The sequence below is a fragment of the Lithobates pipiens genome, unplaced genomic scaffold, assembly GCF_037356315.1.
Source record: "Lithobates pipiens isolate NorthernLeopardFrog02 unplaced genomic scaffold, aLitPip1_a1.2 Scaffold_22, whole genome shotgun sequence".
Lineage (NCBI taxonomy): Eukaryota > Metazoa > Chordata > Amphibia > Anura > Ranidae > Lithobates > Lithobates pipiens.
The window spans coordinates 153,772,283-153,788,786 of record NW_027507784.1 but is presented as its reverse complement, the minus strand read 5'-3'; the positions used below and the strand labels follow the sequence as shown (position 1 = coordinate 153,788,786).

At 43.2% G+C, this 16,504-nt stretch overlaps 1 protein-coding gene across 1 annotated transcript in view; it reads right to left on the bottom strand.

Moving 5' to 3' along the window:
- The window catches only part of PLEKHM3 (pleckstrin homology domain containing M3), a 291,262-nt gene that overhangs the window by 211,109 nt on the left and 63,649 nt on the right, over nt 1–16,504 (bottom strand). The gene's annotated exons all lie outside the window — the stretch shown is intronic.

Sequence of the window (16,504 nt, the reverse complement as noted above, 5' to 3'; positions counted from 1 at the left end):
TTCAGTCAGGAAAACCATTAGAGCTTTTTCCGACGAGAATTCCATTTGTGCGTATGCGGCATTAGAGTTGGAGGTATGCATTCTGGTTCCCACTTTGTCATAGCAAACTTAGCTCTTCTGTATATAAGCCTACAGAAAATTATAGGCTGTCAACTTCCCTCCTTGGTTGACATTTTCAATTCTTTTTTCTGCCATAAAAGTTTTATTAGGAAGAAAGCAAATATCTTATAAAACAGGTATAAATAGTACATACATGATAACATATATTGTACCCTCTACATACATTACTGAAGATAACAAGAGGCCATAAAGGTATAAAACATTTAATTGTGAGGTTTATCATAGATGGTCAACAGGTCCATCGCTAATTGGAAAGTTACATGAATTTTAATCTTTTGAGAGAGTCATGCGCCAAATAGAAAAATTTGACAGTGTCTCTTTACTGGACTGGGTCGAAGTTTTGCCTTCTGTGAGAACTAGCATCAAACAGAGATTTCAAAGACTTTCTTCTTGCCCATTTTTAGTAAAAGAAAGTTCCAGAAAAACACAAAAAACATGAGCTTTCCTCAAAAGGAGTATTCATCATTCCTTTTCCATCAAAAAACAAATGACATTCAGCTCTTTTGGCATACACCTTCAGCACTGCAGGTTTGGCATTACACTTCAGACCCTTGTTTGTCTCCTACAGACCATCCTTTCAAATATTTGGACCACACACTTAGCAACCCCTTGCTGCTCTGGCTCCCACCCCTCTCCTATGTGGAGCCCTCCTGACTCTCTGTCTGCCGAAGTGGAGCCCAGAACCATGGTCAGGTCTCTACAAAAAGCCTTTCACAATTAGTGTGCTGGCTGTTCACAAAGCCTGGACCCAGGATTGGAGATTTAAAACTACTTAGAACTCTAATGCCGCATACACAAGATCAGACTTTCCAGCAGACTTGGCCCGGCGGACCGGAATCCATCGGACAATTCAATCGTGTGTGGGCTCCAGTGGACTTTTTTTTCCCTAAAGTCAGACGGACCTAGAAATTAAACATGTTTCAAATCTAGTCCGGCGGACTAAAAATCGGGAAAACCGTTAATCTGTGTGCTAGTCCGACGGACCAGATACGACGCAAGGGCAGCTATTGGCTACTGGCTATTGAACTTCCTTGTTTAGTCTCGTTTATGTCATCACGTTCAAAACGAATGGACTTTCAAATTGACTTAGTCCGGTCGTGTGTGGCCAAGTCCGTTCATCCATAAAGTCAGTCAGACCTCCGCCGAAAGTCCGTCGGGAAGACCGTCGGACCTAGTCAGTTGAAAAAGTCCAGTCATGTGTACGTGGCATAAGAAATTTCCAGGCTCTAGGTTCCAAAACAGACTTTATAAAATAATGAGAAAGCTGAAAAGCCAGTTTCCTCTGCATTAAGCAATCCCCTGGAGCCTCTTAACCTGCCTGGTTGAGGATCCTGGGTTATAACCTCTATTTAGACCGTGGCAGGGTACCGCACTGCCACACTTCCCAAAGAAAAATATCCCACTCTTCACAATTATGTCTTATTCATGTCATCAGTTTTTGGCAACACCTATATTTGTGAGCAGAGCAAAGGGCAAAATCAGAAACAAAATATCATATGAACACTTTGAGAATTCATTGAGAATTGTTAATACATCCATTGAACCAGATATCAATGAGTTTGGTTATCAAAAACCATGTCAAATATCACATTAGTTTGAGGTTTCCATCTTTTACAATAAAAAAATGTATATGAAAAAAAAATAATAATTACGTTTTATTACCCAGATAGGTACATTATCTATATCAGTTGTCGTTAAAGAGGAGGGCCGGTTTTGAAAAAAATAATTTAAAAGTCAGCAGCTGCAAACACTGTAGCTGCTGACTTTTAATAAGCACACTCACCTGTCCAGGGCGCCCGCGATGTCGGCCGCCCAAGGCTCACCCGTCCCTTGGTCTCGGCGCCGCCATTTTGGGTAAGGGAAACAGGCAGTGGAGCCTTGCGGCTTCACTGCCCGTTTCCTACTGCGCATGCGCGAGTCGCGCAGCGCTTTGTGAATGGGACGTGCTGTGTTCTGGGACACACAGTTCCCAGAACACAGCGCGACCCATTACCCAGAAGACGCCACATGGAGGAGAGAAGAAAGAAGATCTCCGCGGAGGAGGAAGAGGCAGATTAGGATGATGTGCCTAGCAACAGGCATTTCTGGTAAGTAAAAAAAAAATTTTTTTTTAATGATTTTTTTCTAATTTTTAATGTATTTTCTTTTTTCAGGGTGGCCCTCCACTTTAACTTGTGATCTGCCGGACCTTTTCTTTCATCAGCTATCCTTATTGTTAGTGTAATTTATTTGTGGACCAAGACAATTCTTCTTCTTCCAATGTGGCCCAGGAAGGTCAAAAGATTGTACACCCATGCTGTAGATCATATTTACAAAAACTAGAGAAAATAAAAACAGATTTGTCCAAAGCAACATAATTCTTTGCCTATATTCTATCAGGTTTTACAAACCTGGCAGGGTATTCATAAAATGTTATTTTTTGCTGTTTTTCTTTCGAGTGCCTCCATTTTCTCTAGCCCCCAGGAGACACTACACAGAGGTTTGGTAAATGCAAAGAGTTCTTTCTTCTTTCTAGACTAAAATATATGCAAGACATGGAAAAGGTTAGTGGCCAAAAGTGACTTGTGTCTAATGTCAGTGCATCCCTGGCTTTCAAGTGAAGTTTGCCACCCACTGATATGAAGCCTTTGATGTGCAGGTGCATTTTCATTGTTTCATTGTACATATAGAAAACAACTCCCCTTACGATAATATGTCTAAAAGCTGGCGGTAAATCCTTTGAACTGTATTGTCTACTGTATATGAGAAACACTGAGGGAATATTTTCGGAAACATTAAAATAATGAACAGAGCTTCTTAGCTATTCCAAGTTTCGAGTAATTGGTTCCACTAATGCCCATCATGAATTATATCTGCATCAGCAACAAGATTGTGACAGCAATTTATATGTCTGCCGTTTTTTCAAAATCAGATCACAGTGATGGAGGTTTTGTAAAGCATTCAGGGTGCAGTTCCAACCAAGACTACAAAGAATCTTCCCCATATAGAAACATAGTGATTAGTTAATCTGTACCAATGTAAATGGTTTAATGTTCTATGTGAACGGCTGCGATATATGTTGGTGCTCTGTTAATTAAAGCTTAAAGTGGTTTTAAAGCTTCTGTTTATTTTTTTTTGTTTTTTTTATACTTACCTGCTCTGTGCAGTGGTTTTGCACAGAACAGCTCTGATCCTGGCTTCTCCCCGTCAAGCAGTACCCCAAGAAAAAGCCACTGGCCCTGGGGGCACCAATACATGCTGGCTCCTGAGCTACTGCTCTATGCGTTCATAAGACACAGTGTCGTTGCTCAGCCCCGCTACCTCCCTCTCTCTCCTCATTAACTCACTGGCTGCGATTGACAGCAGTGGGAGCCAATGGGCTCCTGCTGCTGTCTCAACCAATGAAAAGGCAGAGTTGCGTAACAGCCGAGGCTATCATGAACACCACTGGATTGGAGGGAGCTCAGGTAAAGATTGGGGGGGGGGGGAGGGGAGGATTTGGGGCCACTGCTCACAGTTTTTTTACCTTCGTGCATACAAATGCATAAAGGTAAAAAACCTTCAGCCTTAATAACCACTTCACCTCAGGCCAAATAAACTTTAATTTAAATATATTCCTCAATATCAAAGAATATAAATACCACTGTGGGTCATGATTTACTAAAGCTGGTGTTCACAGAATCTAGTGTAGCTGTGCATAGTAACCAATCAGCTTCTAGGTTTTATTGTTGAAGCTGAAGTTAGAACCTGATTGGTTCACCAGTTCTGACTACATTCCGTTTTAGTAAATTTCCCCACTTTGTGTGCACCAAATGCCTTTTCAAACTCAGCTATTACCTTGAAAAAAACAGTGGTGTCTTCACTGTGTTGCAGCCAGTGCAGACAGCAGAACTGCGGGAGGGGCATAGCAAACCACCCACTACAGGCATCTTGGAGAAAGCTACAGGAGCAGGAAGGGGTCTGATGCAAGACCTGTCACCCTGCACAGGAAGGGAGAGCAGCAGTGACTTGTCTTGAAACAGAAAGCTCCTGCACAGAGGCAAAGTTTTACACTGGAATATTGCACAGATTTTGAAGAATACCACCAAGCACACCAAGATTCATGTAAGCTTCACATGCCTTTTGTATTTAGACATTATTTGCTGATATCGGGGTTCAGCTTCAAAGTATCTTTTAAGTCTTTTTTCATAAATAGCTTCACATCGACATTGCAAAGACATTTGCATTTATAATTCCTAAAAATTCACTAATTTCCCTTTTCTCTGTTTTGATTGTGCCAGGTTCCCCTCTTTCACATAAGCGCAAAAGAACAGGGGCAGAGACTTAAAATGATACTCATTGGCTTTTATCAATGACACATATCCTAGGAGCTTCTTTGTTTTTTGGAGATGTGGAAGCATCATAGTGCTACAGGCAGAGCTATAGGGATGATTGGCATCAATAAATACTCCCTGTCTACAGTGCTCTGAATAGCTAGGGTTGACCGGGAGGTGTGGCTGATAGTATAATCACAGGCAGAATGCTAAATGACCTCAGTAGGGCTTCTTGTACAAAGATACAGGGGCAGTGCTGGATGGCACAAAGTACCTGGACTTTATCGCAGCTTATTAATAATTAGATGTGGTGCCTGCATTGATCTTTTTTTTTGTTGGGCTTTATTCCCCCCCCCCCCCCGTCCCTGTTTTCACCTAATAATTTGGCCAGTAACACACTTTCTATATTAGAGTGCCCCCTCTCTGAATGAAGGAGCAAAGGGAGCACCTTTGGATAGCAGCATTGTCAGTCGGGGGGGGGGGGGGGGGGGGTAATGTTAGATGTACTAGATGTAGATACACTAAACAAATTTAAGCTGAACTCTGGATAATACTTTACAAGCAGTTATGCAGACAACCCCTGCATATGAAAATCACACCCCCCCTCTGAATGACGTCCACATAAAGGATGTAAACAATTGAGAGCAGGCTTAGAAGTCATACTGCCCAGTTGAACCCGTCAATAGATATTGCAGTTGAAGAGCGGTGCAGTGTGCAGGGGTGAGCAGAGGATGAGTTGGGGGTGCAGAGGTAAACAGAGGGGGGGGGTACAGTGGTTAGAAGAGGGGGAGCTAGAAGGCTAGAAGGGGTATTTAGAATGAAAAGGTGAACAGAGAAAGTTTGGCTAAGTATGTAGAAATTAGTAGACATTAGTAGGGGAGGTCACTGTAAAAACCCCTGTTACACCATTGATTGGCGTAAATGTCTCAATTACATTACATATACACACAGTGGATATAAAAAGTTTTCACACCCCTGTTAAAATGTCAGGTTTCTGTGATGTAAAAAAAATGAGAAAAAGACGAATCATTTCAGAACTTTTTTCACCTTTAATTTGACCTATAACAAGGTCACAACAAACTAAAATCTTTTAGGTGGAGAAAAGTAAAAATAAAAAAATAAAATAACATGGCAACATAAGTGTGGCCACCCATAAACTAATGCTTTTTTGAAGCACCTTTTGATTTTATTACAGCACTCAGTCCTTTTGAGTATGAGTTTATCAGCATGGCACATCTTGACTTGGCAATATTTGCCCACTCTTCTTTACAAAAACACTCCAAATCTGTCAGATTGCAAGGGCATCATCTGTGCACAGCCCTTTTCAGATCACCCCACAGATTTTCAATGAGATTCAGGTATGGGCTCTGGCTGGGCCATTCCAAAACTTTAACCCTTTCATGACTAAGCCTATTTTTGGCATTTGGTGTTTACAAGTTAAAGTCCATATTTTTTGCTAGAAAATTACTTGGAACCCCCAAACATTATATATATTTTTTTAGCAGAGACTCTAGAGAATAAAACGGCGATTGTTGCAATATTTTATGTCACACGGTATTTGCGCAGCAGTGTTTTAAACACAACTTTTTGGGAAAAGGGACACTTTCATGAATGAAAAAAAAAAAACGAAACAGTAAAATTAGCCCAATTTTTTTGCATAATGTGAAAGATAATGTTACGCCGAGTAAATAGATACCAAACATGTCACACTTTATAATTGCACGCACTCGTGGATTGACGACAAAGTACGGTACCTAAAAATCTCAATAGGCAACGCTTTAAATTTTTTTTACGGTTACCAGGTTAGCGTTACAGAGGAGATCTAGTGCTAGAATTATTGCTCTCGCTCCGACGATCGCGGCAATACCTCACATGTGTGATTTGAACACCGTTTACATATTCCGTATGTGTTTTCTTTGCTTCGCGAGCTCGCGTGGATGGCAGGTGCTTTAAAGTCTTATTTTTTTTATTTATTTTAAAATGAATAAATGGTTTTTAAACATCTAATGCCTTGGAAATTATTTTGTACCCTTCTCCTGACTGATACCTTTTAACAACGAGATCCCTCTGATGCTTTGGAAGCTTTCTGCGGACCATGGCTTTTGCTGTAGGTTGCAACCAAGAAAATGTCAGGAAAGACCTACTAGAACAGCTGAACTTTACCCTGAACTTTATTTGGGGTTAATAAGAGGCACTTTAAATGATGGCAGGTGTGTACTGACTCCTATTTAACATGAGTTAAAATGTGATTGCTTAATTCTAAACACAGGTACATCCCCAGTTACAAGAGGGTGTGCACACTTATGCAAACATATTATTTTTACTTCTCTCCACCTAAAAGGTTTTAGTTTGTTGTTCAACTGAGTTGTACAATTTATAGGTCACATTAACCACCTCAATACAGGGCACTTACACCTCGTTCCTGCCCAGGCCATTTTTCAGCTGTCACACTTTGAATGACAATTGTGCAGTCATGCAACACTGTACCCAAAAACATTTTTTTATCTTTGATCTTCACTGGAGGTCAGTGAAGAATCATGCTTACATTTTTAGTTGGTAGTCAGTGTTTTCTTTAGGAACCAGTGACAGCAGAAAGATGCTATATATACAGTATCTCACAAAAGTGATTACACCCCTCACATTTTTGTAAATATTTTATTATATCTTTTCATATGCCAACACTGAAGAAATGACACTTTGCTACAATGTAGTGAGTGTACAGCTGGTATAACAGTGTAAATTGGCTGTCCCTTCAAAACAACTCAACACATAACCATTAATGTTTAAACCGCTAGGCAACAAGAGTACACCCCGAAGTGCAAATGTCAAAATTGGGCCCATTAGCCATTTGCCCTCCCCGATGTCATGTGACTCCTTAGTGTTACAAGGTCTCAGGTGTGAACGGGGAGTAGGTGTGTTAGATTTGGTGTTATTGCTCTCACTCTCTCATACTGGTCACTGGAAGTTCAACATGGCACCTCATGGCAAAGATCCCTTAGGATCTGAAAAAAAAAGAATTGTTGCTCTACATAAAGATGGCCTAGGCTATAAGAAGATTGCCAAGACCCTGAAACTGAGTTGCAGCACAGTGACCAAGTCCATACAGCGGCTTAACAGGACAGGTTCCATTAAGAACAGGCCTCACCATGGTTGACCAAAGAAATTGAGTGAACGTGCTCAGCGTCATATCCACAGGTTGTCTTTGGGAAATAGACATTTGAGTGCTGCCAGCATTGCGGCAGAGGTTGAAGGAGCGGGGAGTCAGCCTGTCAGTGCTCAGACCATACGCCGCACACTGCATCATATTGGTCTGCATAGCTGTCGTCCCAGAAGAAAGTCTGTTCTAAAGATGACACAAACAGTTTGCTGAAGACAAGCAGACTAATGCCGCGTACACACGGTCGAACTGTTTGACGTACTTAGTCCTTCATACAATCCGACGTACAATCCGGTGTACTTTCCACTGAACGGACTTGATCACACACGGATACCCAAACAGTCCGACGAAAGCTTGCGCGATGATGTACAGCACGTACGACGGGACTAGAAATAGGAAGTCCAAGACACAGCAAAGCCCTGTAAATCCTTTCTGGGCATGCACCATTCTTAGTCCTTCGGACTAGCATACTGACGACCGTATTGTCCGCTGAAACCAAAGTACGACAGACAGATTTTTGGAAAAACTGAAATTCTTAGTACTCCGGACTGCGCGCTGAAAAAGTCCGCTGAAGCCCACACACGAGCGGATTGTCCGCTGAAATGTGTTTCAATGGACTAAGTACGTCAAACAGTTCGACCGTGTGTACGCGGCATAAGGACATGGATTCCTGGAACCATGTCCTGTGGTCTGATGAGACCAAGATAAACTTATTTGGTTCAGATGATGTCAAACGTGTGTGGTGGCAACCAGGTGAGGAGTACAAAGACAAGTGTATCATACCTACAGTCAAGCATGGTGGGGGGAGTGTCATGGTCTTAGCTGCATGAGTGCTGCAGGCACTGGGGAGCTATAGTTCATTGAGGGAACCATGAGTGCCAACATGTACTGTGACATACTGCATGATCCCCTCCCTTTGGAGACTGGGCCGCAGGGCAGTATTCCTACATGATAACTGCCCCAAACACACCTCCAGGAAGACCATAGCCTTGCTAAAGAAGCTGAGGGTAAAGGTTAAGGACTGGCCAAGCATGTCTCCAGACCTAAACCCTATTGAGCATCTGTGGGGCATCCTCAAATGGAAGGTGGAGGAGTGCAAGTTCTCTAACATCCACCAGCTCCATGATGTCATCATGGAGGAGTGGAAGAGGACTCTGGTGAAGCTCTGGTGAACTCCATGCACAAGAGGGTTAAGGCAGTGCTGGAAAATAATGGTGGCCACACGAGATATTGACACTTTGGGCCCAATTTGGACATTTTCACTTAGGGGTGTACTCACTTTTGTTGCCAGCGGTTCAGACATTGATCCCTGTGTGTTGAGTTATTTTGAGGGGACATCAAATTTACATTGTTTTACAAGCTGTACACTCACTACTTTACATTGTAGTAAAGTGTAATTTCTTCAGTGTTGTCACATGAAAAGTTATAAAATATTTACAAAAATGTGAGGGGTGTACTCACTTTTGTGAGATACTGTATAAGTGTTAGAAATACTGTTTCTATATATGATGCACAGCTCCCCTGAAACTGGGGACAAACCAAGCTAAATTTCAGGCCAAACCATTCACTCACTCACCTTGCATTGGTGGTCAGTATACATTCTTCATTATACTGGAGATCAAAGTAAACCCTCTTTAAATTAGCAGTCCCCTCCTACCTTGGTGGCCCATATACAACACCCCTTACATGGGGGGGGGGGGGGTTCCTCACAGACCACTATTTACATTGGTGGTCAGTGTAAATTCCCAATTACACTGGTAATCAGTGCTAATCCCCCTTAAATTTGGTGGTCAGTGCGGAAATACCCTATACACAGGTGGTCAGTGTACATTTCTCATTACATGGGTAATCAGTGTAGAAATCCCTTATTACATTGGTGGCCAGTGTAGAAATCCCCCCTTACATTGGAGGTCGGGATAGAAACCCCCTCCTTAAATTGGTGGTCAATGTAGAAATCCCCCTTTACATTAGGGCCAGTATACATGATTCATTATACTGGTGATCAGAGTAAATCCCCCCTTACATTGGTGGTCAGGGTAGAAACTCACCCTTACATTGGTGGTCAGTGTATTTTTCCATTACATTGGTGATCAGTGTAAAAAATTCCCCTTACATCAGTGGTCAGTGTAAAAAAATTCCCCTTACATCAGTGGTCAGTGTAAAACCCCCCCAATTTACACTTGTGGTCAGTGTAGAACACTCCCTTTACACTGGTGGTCAGTGTAGCACACCCCCCTTACACTGGTGGTCAGTGTGGAAACCCACTCATGTTGGTGGAAGTTTACATTATCCATTATACTGGTGATCAGTGCAATTCCCCCCTCATATTGGTGGTCAGGGTAGAAACCTGCCCATATATTGGTGGTTAGTGTAAAAATTCCCCCTTACATTGATGGTCAGTGCAGAAATCCCCCTTACATTGGTGATAAGTGTAAATTCCCTATTACATTGGCTGTTTAAATCCCCCCCTTACATTAATAGCCAGTGTAAATCCCCCCTTACACTGGTAGTCATTGTGAACATCCCTTACAATAGTGGTCAGTGTAGGGTCCCCCATTACTTGCGTGTACAAGATTTCCAACTGTGCTCTAAAGGATTTCAAATTTTCCACAGTGTAATGCCTCCTAATGAGTTCTATTACACAGAATGTTTGCCACCTACAAAAAACTGTCATCTATCACAAGAGGTGTCACAGTACTCAGATGGTCAAAAACATGTTTACTAAATATTTTATGCCAAATGTGTTTGCAGTGCAAATAAATTGTTTATCATTTGTCATGTGTTTTCTACAAGAACATTTGGGCACTTTAAATATATTCTTTGTAGACAAAGGCTCGGTACACAAGTAAACTTGTTTTTCACTCAACCCAGTAGGCTGAAAGGAAAAAAATAAAAAAGGACTGGTCACCGTACTAAGCTATGTTAGTGCGGCAATCTCCCCCACTGTACCATTGTGTTCTGACAGGGAGTCTGCCATTGGCTGCCAACGTTGATCGGATGCTGGTTTTCCAGTATGTCCTTTCGACAAAAGCTGCTTGTTAGATGCGCCTCTGTTGAGGAAACAGCTGTACACAATGACCAAATATCAGCTGGTTCCTGTTGAACCAGTGGATACCAGCTGATATTCGCCCCGTGTGGAGTTAAAGTGATACGAAAGTCTTGTTTTTTTTTGCCTGAAAAATAACAAAACATGTTATACTTACCTGCTCTGTGCAGTGGTTTTGCACAGAGCAGCCCAGATCCTTCTCTTCTCAGCTCCCTCTTCGGCTTTCCTGGCCCCTCCCTCCCGTTGAGTGCCCCTGTAACGACATAGTCGGCGACTCATCACAGTTTGCTACGGAAGTGACGTTCTGTCGCCGCCATCTTGCTACACCCCACACTTGTCCAGAGTAAGAATACACTAAGGAGGAGGAAAGCGGACATCTGGTTACACCCACCGGAGTTTTGCATTTTACACATATTTATAACAGTAAAGTCAGTTTATATAGTGAAATACAGTACTTACAACTTGAGGCGATTGCTTAGATGTTGAAATTTAAAAGCAGCGGCAACCCTGCTCATCTCACAGGTTTGCTAAAATTCAACATCTAAGCAGTCAGACGGAGTTCTAAGTACTGTATTTCACTATAGAAACTCACTTTACTGTTATAAATACGTGTAAAATGCAAAACTCAGATGGGTGTAACAAGATGTCCACTTTTCCCCTTTATAGTGTATCCTTACAGAGGAAGAGTGTGGGGTGTAGCAAGATGGCGGCGACGGAACGTCACTTCCGTAGCAAACTGCAATCGGTCGCAAAATATGTCGTTATGCCCCCGCAGCAAGCAGCTTGCTATGGGGGGCACACGAGCCATGCCAGCAGGCTTTTGTTGAGCTGGGTGGTGCCATCAATGGCTCAAATTTCTTATGCTTTGGCGGGAGCCATGTATGACCAGCTAGCTAAAGAAATGCATACATATATACATTTTTCCTAACAATTAGATTAATACTTCCTTTTTTTCTGTCATTCTGATAAATCTTTCTGTACATACAGTATTGTACAATTATAATGATATGCCCCTTGTAAAACTATTCCCATTTTAAATGATACGCCGCCCATAACGTAAGCACATTTTCTGCTTACAATGGCTTACACATAAAAAAAAAAAATATGACATTTTTTCTGAAATGTTGCTAACTATGTAGGTCTAATCTCCAGTGAGATCCTTAACCACCTCAATACTGGGTACTTTCGCCCCCTTCCTTCCTAAACCAATTTTCAGCCTTCCGTGCTCTCTCACTTTGAACGACAATTACTCAGTCATGCTACACTATATCCAAATGAAATTTTTATCATTTTGTTAACACAAATCGAGCTTTCTTTTGGTGATATTTATTCACCACTGGGTTTTTTATTTTTTGAGATATAAGCGAAGAAATAGTGACATTTTTTGAAAAAAAAAAAAAAACAAGATTTTCTATTTTCGGTTTTCAAAGAAATCCAATAAAATCAAATTTCATCATAAATTTAGGCCAGAGCGTATTCTGCAACATGTCTTTAGTAAAAACACTATGCTACGTATCATTAAAAATTGATCAATCCTGATGTACTGACGGCCTATCTCATTTCTTGAGGCCCTAGATGTCAGATACCCAATTGATACCAAATTGCCCCTTTTTGTAAAGATGACAGCCCAATGTATTTAGTAAGAAGCATAGTGAGTTTTTTGAAGCTACAATTTTTTGCCCACAATAGCTTGGAAAATTAAGATTTTGTTTTTCCCCCACAAAATTGTCATATTAAGTTATTTCTCACATATGGCATAGATAAACTTGCAATTACACCCCAAAATACATTCTGCTACTCCTCCTGAGTATGGCGATACCAAATGTGTGAGACTTTTTCACAGCCTGGCCACATAGAGAGGTCCAACATGCAAGGAGCACCATCAGGCGTTCTAGGAGTATACAGTATCCCAAAAAAGTGAGTTAACCCACTCACATTTTTGTAACTATTTTATTATATCTTTTCATGTGACAACACTGAAGAAATGACATTTTCCTACAAAGTAAATTGTGTACAGCTTGTTTAACAGTTTAAATTTGTTGTGCCCTCAAAAAAACTCAACACACAGCCATTAATGTTTAAACTGCTGGCAACAAAAGTGAGTACTCCCCTAAGTGAAAATGTCCAAATTGGGTCCAAAGTGTCAATAGTTTGTGTGGCCACCATTATTTTCCAGCACCGCCTTAACCTTCTTGGGCATGGAGTTCACCAGAGCTTCACAGGTTGCCACAGGAGTCCTCTTCCACTCCTCCATGATGACATCACAGAGCTGGTGGATGTTAGAGACCTTGTGCTCCTCTGGCTTCCATCTGAGGATGCACTACAGATGCTCAATAGGGTTTAGGTCTGGAGACATGCTTGGCCAGTCCACCACCTTTACCCTCAGCTTCTTTAGCAAGGCAGTGATCTTCTTGGAGTTGTGTGTGGGGTCATTATCATGTTGGAATACTGCCCTGCGGTACTGCCCATGCTCTACTTCAGTATGCCACAGTACATGTTGGCATTCATGGTTCCCTCACTGAACTGTAGCTCCCCAGTGCCAGTAGCACTTATGCAGCCCCAGACCATGACACTCCCACCACCGTGCTTGACTGTAGGCAAGACACACTTGTCTTTGTACTCCTCACCTGGTTGCCACCACACACGCTTAACACCATCTGAACCAAATAAGTTTATCTTGGTCTCATCAGACCACAGGACATGGTTCCCTTAATCCATGTCCTTAGTCTTCTTGTCTTCATCAAACTGTTTGCGGGCTTTCTTGTGCATCATCTTTAGAAGAGGCTTCATTCTGGAACGACAGCCATGCAGACCAATTTGATGTAGTGTGCAACATATGTTCGGTCTGAGCAATGAGATGGTGACCCCCCACCCCTTCAACCTCTGCAGCAATGATGGCAGCATTCAAGCGTCTATTTCCCAAACACAACCTCTGGATATGACGCTGAGCATGTGTATTCAACTTCTTTGGTCGACCATGGCAAGGCCTGTTCTAAGGGGAACCTGTCCTGTTAAATCGCTGTATGGTCTTAGCCCCTGTACTGCAGCTCAGTTTCAGGGTCTTGGCAATCTTCTTATAGCCTAGGCCATCTTTATGTAGAACAGCAATTCTTTTTTTCAGACCCACAGAGAGTTCTTTGCCATGAGGTGACATGTTGAACTTCCAGTGACCAGTATGAGAGAGTGAGAGGGATAACACCAAATTTAACACACCTGCTCCCCATTCATTCCTGAGACCTTGTAACACTAATGAGTCATATGACACCGGGAAGGGAAAATGGCTAATTAGCCAATTAGGGGTGTACTCAATTTTGTTGCCAGCAGTTTAGACAGTAATGGCTGTGTGTTTAGTTATTTTGAGGGGACAGCAAATTTACACTGTTATACAAGCTGTACACCAGGAGTAGGGAACCTCGGCTCTCCAGCTGTTTTGAAACTACAAGTCCCATGAGACATTGCAAAACCCTAACAATCACAGGCATGACTCCTAGAGGCAGAGGCATGATGGGATTTGTAGTTTCAAAACAGCTGGAGAGCCGAGGTTCCCTACCCCTGCTGTACACTCACTAGTTCTACTACCACATGTGTGAGACTTTTCCACAGCCTGGCCACATACAGAGGCCCAACATTCAAGTAGCACTATCATGCGTTCTAAAGGCATAAATTATACATTTAATTTCCTGAGTACCTATCAAATTTTTGAAGGCGCTGGAGCACCAGGACAATGGAATAAGATGTGGCAGATGATCACCGACAGATATGCACCAGATGTGCGCAGATGATAACGGACAGATGTGCGCAGATGAGCACAGAGAGATGTGCATCAGATGTGCGCCAGATGATCATGGACAGATATGCCAGATGATCACAGACAAATGTGCACCAGCTGATCACAGACAGATGTGAGCCAGATGATCACAGATGTGCCAGATGACCACAGGTGACCACAGATGATGTTCAATGGGACAGATGTGAACAGCTGTTTACTGGGACAGATGTGGACAGATGTTCAGTGGGACAGATGTAGGTGTTTTTCACTGTTTGGGGACACTAGCTGGGTGATCAGTGTGTAAAAAACAGCTTATACACACCCCAGCTCTCCGCTATCCATCTCATTGACTTTGTGTGAGGAGAAACAGAGTCGATCGCCTGGCAACAGCTCACAGTTTACACAGAGCCCTCCTGCCGAGCAACGTTGTCCTGTCCCTGGGGAACACGGGCACATCGGAAATGCGCCGCTGCGTGGGCACGTTGTCACACAAGCTCGCTTGCTGTGAGGTCTCCCCAGGCTGCTTAAATCACATGATGGCTGTGATTGGATGTTCAGGAACATCCGCTCAGATGGAGGAAGCGCCTACCTGGCCGTTTATGTGCAGTGGCTGTGTGATAAATGGTTAAAGAAGAAGTACAGCCAAAGCTTGTTTGGCTGTACTTCTCCTGTGCATCACAGTTTGATGTCACAGAGCTGGTCCCACATGGTCAGGATCCACCTAAAAGCATGGATCGGCAAGCTGCTGAGAGCATGTGCCAGCCGCTCCCGCCCCTTGCATTGCCCAGCGCTCCAGTGAGCATGGGGGGGGGGCAAAGCAGAATACCGGTGACTGACAGTCACCAGCTCTCTGCTCCCACAGCCCTGAGAACCGAGTGATCTTTGATCGCTCGGTTATCAGTCTTAGAGCCGGTTGGGGATGATGCTGCATCCACCTATGTAAGCATGATTTGAAAAACAAAACAAAAAAACTTCTCTTTTAATGTAGCTGTGGACAGTGCTGGGAACATAAATCCTGAAAGGAAACTGTGGGGTTGATTTACTAAAATCGGAGAGTGCTTCTAACTTCAGCTTGTTTAATTAAAGCGGGGTTCCACCCTAAAGTGAAACTTCCGCTCATCGGAACCCTCCTCCCCTCCGGTGTCACAGTTGCCACCTTTCAGGGGGGAGGGGGGTGCAAATACCTGTCTTAGCCCTTGTACACACGGTTGGACGTTGGATTTTGGGCGAAACTTGTGTTGCATACACACGGTTGGACAAAGTTGACGGAAAATCCGATCGTACGTAACGTGATGACGTTATTTTGTTAGGACGGGACTACGTTCAGGCTAGTAGCCAATAGCTTTGGTCTAGGAATTTGATCTGAGCATGCGTGGCATGCCCAGCTCTAAAACTTTGTCCATCGGATATCCCGACGGAAACAGTCCGATGGAGCCCACACACAGTCGGATTATGCGACAACGCGGTCTGATCGGACATTTTCCGTCGGAATGTCCGACCGTGTGTACAAAGGCTAAGACAGGTATTTGCACCCACTTCCAGGCATAGACTCCCACGGGAGTCTATGCTGTTTCCTGTCCCGGCGCAATGTCTGCTGGGACACACACGGGTCCCAGAGACAGCGCGGACCATTCCCATTGCGCTGCGCAACTGTCGCATGCACAGTAGAGAACCGGGAGGTGAAGCCGCAATGCTTCACTTCCTGATCGCCTCACCTAGAATGGCAGCGACAGCAGCCGAGAGCCGAGCGATCGATCAGCCTCGGCTGCCGTCATCGCTGGATCCTGGGACAGGTGAGTGTCCATTTTTTAAAAGTCAGCAGCTGTAGTATTTATAGCTGCTGGCTATTAATAATTATTTTTTCAGTGAAATCCCTCTTTAAGCTTTGACAAAAAACCTGGAAACGGATTGGTTTCTATGCACAGCTGCACCAGATTTCGCACTCTCCAGTTTTAGTAAATCAATCTCTGTGTTTGCTTATACCTATTATTGCTAGCGATCAGGTAGAGCAGCCCTCAAAATTTCCACTCGCCTGTTCGTACTAGGCAAGTGGAAATTAGCTGCTGGCGCGTGTGCTGTCTCAGCTCAGGCTGGGGGCTGGCCTACCTAGCTCTTCCACA